At 42.7% G+C, this 10,352-nt stretch overlaps 1 pseudogene; it reads left to right on the top strand.

Annotated features, from left to right (window-relative positions):
• The first annotated feature begins 9,278 nt into the window (after nucleotides 1-9,278).
• Nucleotides 9,279-10,113, top strand: LOC103727274 (annotated as a pseudogene).
• Nucleotides 10,114-10,352: the final 239 nt, after the last annotated feature.

Genomic DNA, 10,352 nt, shown 5'->3' with positions numbered 1-10,352 from the left:
TAATACTGTAGGAAGAGGAGAGGAGAGGAGAGGGAAGGAGGACAGAGGGGGGAGGGAGGAAACATACCCTCAATATGTATTTTGTCATTAACATGTCTTCAAAATGTCTAAACTGAACACCTTTCCCAAGGCAGGATTTTGTTCTATAACCTAACGGTCTTTATTACCAATGAAGCCCTTTTAGTGCTAATAACTCAAATTTCTTAAAAAGAAGAAAAAAGCTTAAAAGTCGACGTGTTACAATGCTTTTGACTTACACAAAGCACCTGGCATCCAGGTTGCTGGGGAAGGCGTAGCCACAGCCTATTCTTTGAGAAACAGCATTCTCTTTTTCTACCCAAGTGATTTATCAACAGATTGAGCTGTTGTTCAGACAGCAGCTGAGCACCAAGTACAGTCCGTTTCTCCTGCTAAGCCATCTGCCCCCAGCAATCAGCTCTTCCTAGCCCAATAACTAGCCCGTTAGACTTCCTTTCTCAGTGATGAGATCGAAGACTGCAAATCTTTACAGTTACCTGCTATATGCAAATCTTCACAGGTGCCCACTGTACGCTGGTGATTTCTAGGAGACAGGAAATCAAACAGAGTCTGTACCATCCATACTGTAGAAGCCCACAATTTTCCCAGAAAGCACAGCAGGTAAATCAGTGGCTTTATGTTGTTAACAGAAATGATTATAAAGGCTACAGGACAGAGGGTGTAATGACATTGTTCTTTGGGAGAGCAGGAAAGGCTTTGAGAAAGGGTGACATTTATGCTGGCTCTAAAAAGATGTATAAAAGTAAACTCAGAAGCTGAGCACGGTAATATGCATCTACAATCCCAGGACCCAAGAAGCTGAGGCAGGAGGATTGCCATGAGTTTGAGGCCAGCTACATAGACAGTACCAGGCCAGCCAGAGCTATATATAGCAAGACCCTGTCTCAAAAAAAGAGGGTGGGTTGAGACTTAGAGCAGGAAGGCTGGCCACAGTGCATCCTGGGATGAGAACAGCCTCTACATATCTATCGTAAAGTCCTCTCTGACAGAAAAGCAAACATCTTTACACCAACGGGGTGAAGGGAGTTACCTGCTGTGTCAGCTTGGAGCACATCTCTCCTCTGTCCACATGGTACAAATAGCTATTTACACAATGCCTGTCTGCACTTTTAGCCCAGAATTTGATAACAGAAGACACGATTCATTAGGATGACTGAACCCAAACTGCAGGATGAGCAGAAGCTCTGGGAACACAGCCACAAGTTCCAGATCCACCCAGAAGGGGCTGCCATCAACTTCCCACTTCTCACCACAAAGGAACTGGTAAAAGCCCTTAGCCCCTGGGCCTCTGTTACTCCTGATTTCAGATTGTTCCTCCTTGTGCAGCCCTGCACTCCTTTCCGAGTTTCCCACTTTCCGAATCTCCCACCGTTTTCACCCTAGTGCATTCAGCACTGTTTCCCTGGATCAGAATCCACAGTTCCGCTGCCTGTTCCAGCTTGTCTTCACCAGCTACTTTAGGAAACAGACTTTGCCAATAGTTTTGCTGTAGAAAGTTCTCCTGCTGACTCTGAGCTATTAGCTCACAAACGGTGTCTTTCTTTGGTGACCAAGCCCTATAGCTTTCTCACTTTCTCGCCGATTTGAACATTTATTTACAGAGCAACTGCTGTGTGTCCTTAAGGATTAGGAATCTTATGAGATCAGACAAGACGAAAGAGGTCCTGTTTCTTTAAGGGGTGGGGGTGGGGGCTAAGGTTCCACCTTTTTTATTTTTGTAATTAAAAAAAAACTTGTGTGAGATGTGTGTATATGTGGGTACCTTAGCACATATGTGTGAATGTGTGTAGAGGTCAGAGACCAACCTCAGACATGTCTCTCAAGAACTTTACATCTTATTTTTCTTCATCGAATTTTTGTGCATTTCATACAATACATCTTAATCATATTTAGACCCCCAACCCTATCTGCACCTGCCCCATATCCCCCCTACCAGATTTCATGCATTCTGTCATATATGTTAAGGCCTAGTGAGTGGAGTTTGTAGCCCCAGATGTCTCTGGGGTGAGTCCATCCACTGGAGCCTGGTCAGCCTATGTAGTGTCTCTCCCTTAAAGAAGGCCAACGCCACCTCTCCCAGCAGTGATCAGCTGCCAACAGTTCCTCAGCTGAGGCTGGGGCTTCTTGTCCATTACCCCAATTCTATGATGGATTTTTGTCTGCTTTGCATTTGCATGGGTCTGGTGCATGCTGTCACCATTGCTGTAAAGTCATATAAGCAAGTTCCCAACTGCCTGGAAAACTCTATTTCCTTGTGGTCATCCACCACCCTTGTCTCTTAAAGTCCGTCTACTCCTTGTCCATATTATTTTTTTCCAAGGCTCCTCATGGGAACCTGGGATTCACCTACATGGCAACACTGGCTGGCCAGTGAGCATCAACCAGCCTCCTGTCTCTGCCCCCCCAGCACTGGGATTGCATGGGATTCCTCCTCCATCATGCCTGGCTTTTTATGTGGGTGCTAAGGATCCACCTCAGATCTTCATGTTTGTGCAGCAAGCACTTTACTGACTAAGCCATCTCCCAAGCTCCAGATTCCACCTATCTAATGGGCTCACAGGAGATGCTAATGTTGCTGGCCCATGGGCCAGTCTCTGATGCAATCACTTATCTTCTGGTAGAAGACAGGTAAGTCAGTAATTAGAAAAGAGTGAGCTGATATATAGAAAACATGGGGGGAGGGAGGCACAGCGGAAAGAAGCAGGCGTGGGTGCAGGAGCAGGAAGCTGGGAGTTCACATCTTCAACCACAAATACAAAGCCAAAAGACCAAACAGGAAGTGGGGCAAGGCTATGAACACTCAAAGCCCACCTCAGTGGCATACTTCCTCCAGGAGGTCACATCTATTAAGAATTCTGTGGCCTCCCCTAAACAGTACCACCAACTAGGAATCAAATGCTCAAATATTTGAGCCTATCGAGGACATTTCTCATTCAAACCACATTCCACCCTTTGGCCTCCATAGGGGAATGGCCACCTCATAATGCAAAGTTAGAATGTATGTAGTTCAACTTTAAACAACCCCACAGTCTTTCACAGTCTCAACACTGTTCCAAAGTCCAAAGTCCTTTTGAGACTTAAGTCAATGTTTTAACTGTGATTGCTATAAAATAAAATACAAAGTGGGGGCTGGAGAGATGGTTCAGCAGTTAAGAACACTGTTCTTGCAGAAGACCCAGATTCAAATCCCAGAACCCACATGGCAGCTAACAACTGTCCGTAACTCCAGTTCCAGGGGATCCGATGGCCTCTTCTGTCCTCTGTGGGCAATGCACGACACAGGTGCATTTACCTACATGCAGGCAATATATTCATACACGTAAAAAATAAAAATAAAAAATAAATAAAAATCTTAAAAAATACAAAGTGAACTCTCCCAACATGAAATGGTAGAAAATATATACTCCCATTCCGAAAGGGAGGAATGAGGGGAATACCTAACCCAAACAAACTGAAATCCAACAAGGCAAACACCAAATTCTGTAGCTCCATGGCTGGTTTCAAAGGGCTCAGGTGGCTCAGCCCCCTCCAGCTTTGCTGCTGGCAATATACACCTCTCTCCTGGCCTGGTTCCACTTCCTGTATGCAACTCTTCTTGGCAGAGAACTCATGACTCTAGCATCTCCAACATTTTGGACTTTCCACCACAACCCAGGTTTTACAGCTTCACCATTGGCCTCTTGGGCCCTTTTCTTACAGAGACTCACCTGCCACACAATGTCTGGCCTCAGACACTCTCTAAAACCACAGAGGCGTAATCCCTGACTCCCTCACTATTGCATCTTTTATGCCTCTAAAGCTAGTACCATATAGATGACACTGTCAAGTTCAGCCGCCAATTTGGAATGGACTCTGGCCCCCTTGGATCACATTAGCAGCAGCTTTTGTATTTTGAAGCAATTGATTTCTAGGAGCAAAAAACCTCTTAGGCTCTTTTCACAAGTTGGAAGCTTAGCTGGGTGGGGCCTTGCCCTGAGAGCACCCTTCCCATAGTGCTGGTACAGAATAGGACTCCTCTCCTTAATGGAACTAATCTCCTTAGCAGTTACAGATCTCTCGTAGCACATGCCCTGGCTGCAACATTAAGCTTCTCAGCGTTCTGTGTTTCTACAAACGGTACACTTTGTATTTCTTTCTGCCTCGCTTGCTCTTTTTTCATTGAAGACCTACATAATTGTTATCATTAATAACCACACCACACATTCAATATTATGCTACCTTGAAATTTCCTTCACCAAAGAAATAAGTCCATTGTTTAATTCAACCTATGTAAATTCTCAGAATATGAGCAGAAAACATCCAGATTCATTGCCAAAATATAACAGAAATCCTTCTGATCCAGCTGCTCTTAAGGTCCTTGCTTCCCTCTGGAACCTCTCGAGCCCCATGGCTTTACCATCCACATTACTCTCAATACTGCTGTTTTCCAGGCTCCTCCTAGAGACAGGAGCAGGAAGCTGAGAGCCCACACCTTCAACAGTAAACATGAAGCAGAGAAAGCAAACTGGGAGTGGGGCAAGGCTATGAACACCTAAAGCCCATCCCTCATTGGCATTCTTCCCCCTAAAATCTCCATGGCTACTCCAAACAGCATGGCCAATTGGGGACTAATACTTGCTTAAACACTTGGAGCCTATGGGGGACATTTCTCATTCAAACCACCATAGTTAACAATGTATTTAATATTGTATGGTGAGCATCTGGATTCAAGAAATAGTACTTGGCAGTATTTAATGACAATTTAATATGCATAGACTCAGGAAATAAAGAAATCTAGACTAAAATAGTGTCAGACACCTATAACCCCAGCTACTTGGGAGATTAGGGCAAAAGGATTAATAGTTCAAGGACAGCTTGTACTACATAGTGAGACCCTGTCTCAAAAAAATGAGGTGGAAGAGGAGGAAGAGGATGAGGAGGAGACTATAGAGGAAGATGAAGAAGAGGAGGAAGAGGAGGAAGAGGGAAATGAAGAGAGAAGAGAGAAAGGCGGGGCAAGGAAAGGAAGGGGAAGAAATCTAGGATGACGCCAAGGTTTTCTAGCTTAAGCTCTTGTTGATGTTATATCATTCCATTATTTATTAATAGGAATGTTAGGAATGTAAGAAATAGTTGAGTAATAGGATTTTAGGAGAGGGTGGAAATATATCTATATTTAATGTCCATGCTCAAACCCAGGCTCTACCAATAGTCAAGCCAAAAAACTGTGACAGCTCCTCCTAAAGATCAATGTCCTGGAGATGATCTCTCTACATCTCCCCACTCAAGTTCAAGGGATAGTAGGGATGGAGCATGGAAGAATGGCCTGTGAGGAGACTGTCAGACAGGCTGGCCTTAATTTATTTTTTCAGTCCTGGGAACTGAACTCAAGGCCTCACACATGCTGAGCAAATACTCTCACTGAACTATACCCCAACCCCTTTTTAAATTTTTAAGCTTTGAGACAAGGTCTCTCCAAGTTTCCCAGGCTGGCCTTGAACTTACTCTGTAGGCCAGATTGGCATCAAATTTGTGATCCTCCTGCCTCAGACTCCTGAGTAGCCAGAATTACATATGCCATCAGGCCTAATTTATCCTTCAAAGAGAACTTCTTAGTGGTATGAGAATCAGTATGGAGAAACACTTCTCTCTTTTTTTTTTTTTTTTTTTTTTTTTTTTTTTTTTTTTTTTTTTGGTCTTTTTGAAGCAGGGTCTCCCTGTAGCCCCAGCTGTCCTGGAACTCACTATGTAGACCAGGCTGGCCTTGAACTCACAGAGATCCACCTGCCTCTGCCTCCCAAGTGCTGGGACTACAGGCGTGCACCACCACACCCAGCAACACTTCTCTTTAATGTCATAAGTTTTCCTCAACATCAGCTTGTCAAACACCTACCTGTTAAACATCACTTAGTCTCTCTTCTTCAATTCACAATACAGTATGAAGACGAAGTTCGGAGGAAAATGTCCACTGATTAAACACAGCCACGAATCCCTGACAGAGGGAAGCAATGTTATCTATAGAAGCTCACAGGCTTTGGAATGGCAAGGGCCTGGTTTACTACCTGTAATTAAGAAAGTTCCCCAGTCTTGCTGATCTGTCTTTCCTTACTTGTAAAACAAAAATATAATTCCTCTCTCTCAGGGTTGAAGTGCAAATGAGACAAATCAGAAGTACCTAAAACACACTAAGTTAACATGTCCTTTCAATTTAAAAATCAGAAAACCCCATGATAAAAAACAGAAAGCAAAGAAAAATCCTACCTATAACATATCGTCACCTACGGCAGGTGATCGTCACCTACGGCAGGTGATCACTTTTACACAGTACTGTTCTACCTCTCTCAGGTATGCCTCAGCCTTGGCAGCTCCTTGCAACCTGAAATGGAGGTTTCTGATATGCATCGCATAGCTTAGATAAGGTTACCTAGCTTCTAAGCCTAGCTTCCCCAGTTCTGCAGAAGTAGCATGTTGAGCAATAGCTATCACTAAGAAAGCTGAGCTCCACTTTCCACAATCCCCTAGGGTCGCTCAATCCAATCAGCTCATCACTGAGTATAATCCACATAAGAGCAGGTTCCAAGGGGGCCCAGTCTCAAACCACAGTAGTGCTAAAATAAAAATAAATTTAAAAACAGTTCATCAGGAAACATAAAACAGCAACATCAAAACTTTTCCTCTCTTCCTAGGTTATTTCCCTTCCAGACTTACAAACTACAGTCTCAGAAAGCACTCTGGAAATAGAGGCAAGAGGAAGAAAGTGTTGGAGCCAGCCTCGCTATACACACGAAGATACACTGTCTCAAAACCTGAAGAAGACCACATTTTTTTTTACATCAAATTTTATAAAAAAACTGAGATGACTCAGCTGGTAAAGGTGCTTACTACTAAGCCAGATGACTTGAGTTTGAGCCCCAGGACCCACATAATGGAAGGAGGAAACTATCTCCTCCGTTCCTGCAAGTTGTCTTCTGACCTTCACACATGTGCCATGTTATGTGCACACGCATGTGTACACTTGCACACACACAAATACACACAGAAATTAATTAATTACATGTTATAAAAAATGTTAAAGGCCTCATAAACCACACACTTAGCACCTTCCTTTATTCAAAGAGATCCCCCGCCCCCCATTTATTTGGTTGTTTCTGTTTCCTTCCTGCCTAACATCCCTTCCTAGAACTTATCACTATGTGAAACTGCCATGATGTTGTCCATGCCTTCCTTTCTGATTCGAGCTCTCAGACAACGGTAGCTCCTTTTGCTTGTTGTGATTGCAGTGTTCCCAGTTCCCTGCTGTAGAGCTGGCACTTAAAATTGTTCTGTCATGGGGCTGGAGAGATGGCTCAATGGTTAAGAACACTGACTGTTCTTGCAGAAGACCCGGGTTCGAATACCAACACCCACATAGCAGCTAACAACTGTCTGTAACTCCAGTTCTAGGGGATCTGACAGCCTCTTCTGTCTTCTGAGGGCACTGCATGACACAGGTGCACTTACCTACATGCAGACAATACACGCATACACATAAAATGAAAATAATAAAAAATATTTTTTAAAAATTGTTCTATCACATAGCGATTCTCAATAAACTTTTGTTAACCAAGTATTTGAAGATCAGTGGTTTAGGTCAATGATTTATATTGTTTGTTGGGTCAGGCACTGTAGAATTCTCTGAATAAAACACTATTATCAGCCCTGTGTTGTTAGTGAGGAGACTTGGATTTTACAACCCGGAGAAGCTTACCCAGGACACAGAGTCTGTACATAGTCTGATCAGACTTAACCTACGCCTGCGCTCCATCCCCCTCTGGGTCAGTCAGTGGTCAAGTGGTTAGAGAGGCATGCCCAACCTTTTGACATTTCGATGCAACATTGTCATCTATAAAGTTCATACTCATGAACCACACAAAAAATATTTAAAATATAGTAAACTTATTTCAAATATTATGTAAAAAAATCACATAATATTTGAAATAAGTTTACTATATTTTAATTGTGCTCCATTCATAGATGCCCTTGGCTACCTACAGCCCACAGACCACAAGTCAGACACACCCAAAAGAGGCTTTAAGGTCACTTCCGCATCTGACATTAATTGACAAGAAATTACTCTGTAGCCATACAAATTAAAGTATAAAGCATTTCAAGTCTTAAGGAGCAAGTTTCCCAGCCTCTTGCTAAAGTCTCAAAAGAAATATATCTATATAGAGATATATACATAATTCAAGCATAAGAGCAAAAAGCAGACAGGCACTAAGTGGGCCAACATGTTTTAACTAGACCATCAGCCAACAAGGATTTTTAAGGGTCCATTTGGAAACAAGAAACATCCTCTGCGCCAAACTCCGTGCTGTGTTTTTGTCCATAGTGCACAAAGTGGATTACTGCAGAGGAGAAAATAGGCTCATACTGAGGTAGTGAGAGCAAGCAGTAGTTTAAGTGGAGATAGGAGGGAGTGATTGGTCTACACAAGGCTTGTGGCCGTGTGAGGAGGGTCACCTCCAGTGCTGGGACAGGTTTGTTTAAGACTGACTTAGGTTTTCAGATAGTAAGGGAAAAAACCCTATAAAGCCTCTTTTTGGAGCTCTTTGGTCCACGACCTTAAGCAATTGTTAATTTATATGGTTTCCCTTTTCTTGCTCTGAAAGGTTTTTCAAAGATGATTATATTTTACTTTTCTCTCTTTTACCAGCAGCTACCACAGTGCTTAGGAAATTCCAGATTTCAGTAAGTATTTAGAAATAATCTTTAAGAACTGTTGTGAGGAATTGTGATGATATTTAGGAAGGTTTCTGAAAACGTTGTGTTACTCTTGGAGGAGTTTTTGTTTAACTGAGTGTAGCCTCCTCCCACTGAGCCTTGTCGAAGTGCTAGTAAATAATTCACTAGCCACTTTCCAAAGTTTGAACTAAAAGAAAAGACACGGTGGCTATGTAAGGATTTATTAATACTTTAGCATGTCAGAAATATCAACAAACTGAGACAAATGAACCTTAAAAGTATTTGCAATAAATGAAAGATGTGATATTTAGCAAGGTTAAACAATGTGAGTTGTCTAAACATTGTAAAAAAGGTAAATAGTTTTTGGCTTGACTGAGTTCGTTGATTCTTATTGGAAGGAGGCACCAGCTTCTTCATTGATATTTTTGCATGCAGAGATCTTTATAATTTTGAAGATCTCGTCCTCTAGACCCTGAGTTTTAAAGTCTTAAGCTTTATTTTTTTAAGTGGCAGACTTTTTTTCTCTCCTGACTGACATGAGTGTGGATCCCACTGGTCTCCAAACTTTGCCTTGTTCTGAGACAGCATCCAATTCTGGGGACTCCTCACCAACTCTTGCAGCTTATGGTCCTGAGGAAAATGACTCTTCTTTACAAATGCCTACTGCTGAGATGCTCCACAAGGAGACAGCCTCTCTTCCTCCTTCATCTGTGGACAGTCCTGATTCTTCTACCAGTCCCACACCAAAGCTAGCCGGTCCCAGTTCTAAGGAGAGCCCTGGGAAGAAAGAAGAGAGTAAGGTCCAGATCAAGAAACAGAAGATGTGAACTCTGTTCGCTCAGGCCCAGCTGTGTACACTCAACAAAATGTTTCAGAGACAGAAGTATCTCAGCCTCCAACAGATGCAAGAACTTTCTAGCATTCTGAATCTCACCTACAAACAGGTTAAGTCTTGGTTCCAAAACCAAAGAATGAAATGTAAAAGATGTCAGAAAAGCAACTGGCCAAAGACCTTCAACAGTAAGGGCTCAGCATCTACAGACTATCCAGGCCTCCGTTCCAACAATCCCCAGGGATATCTGAACCCAGCTGGAAGTCTTGTAATGTGGAGCAACCAGACCTGGAATAATCCAGCTTGGAACAACCACTCTTGGAAGAGTCAGGCCTGGTATAGCCAAGCCTGAAACAATCAGGCCTGGAACACACTTTGGAGAGGAATCTTTGCAGCCCTACATGCAGTTCCAGCAAAACCTTTCTGATTGGGAGGCCAGGCTGGAAGCCACTGGGGAAAGTCACAAATATTTTAGCAGCCCCCAAGCCTTGGATTTCCTCCTGAACTACTCAGTGAATTCACTACCTGGTGAAATGTGAGAAAAGCAATGCTCAGTTTCAGGGCAGTGACTGGGTACCTTCCTTCTTTCAAAGATTTTTATGTAGTTTTGTCTTTTTTTTTTTTTTTTTTTTTTTTTTTTTTTTTTTTTTTTTTTTTTTTGGTGCTAGAGATCTAAGTGTGAATATGCTAGGTGCTGCTCTACCACTGAGCTGTATTTGTGGCCCGGTATTGATACATTTGTTGTAGAGCTATGTAGCTTGACATTGGTGATTTGTTT

Source organism: Nannospalax galili, unplaced genomic scaffold, assembly GCF_000622305.1.
Source record: "Nannospalax galili isolate Female #2095 unplaced genomic scaffold, S.galili_v1.0 scaffold369, whole genome shotgun sequence".
Taxonomy (NCBI): domain Eukaryota; kingdom Metazoa; phylum Chordata; class Mammalia; order Rodentia; family Spalacidae; genus Nannospalax; species Nannospalax galili.
Note: the sequence above shows the minus strand (reverse complement) of the source record. Positions and strands in the feature narration are given on the sequence as shown.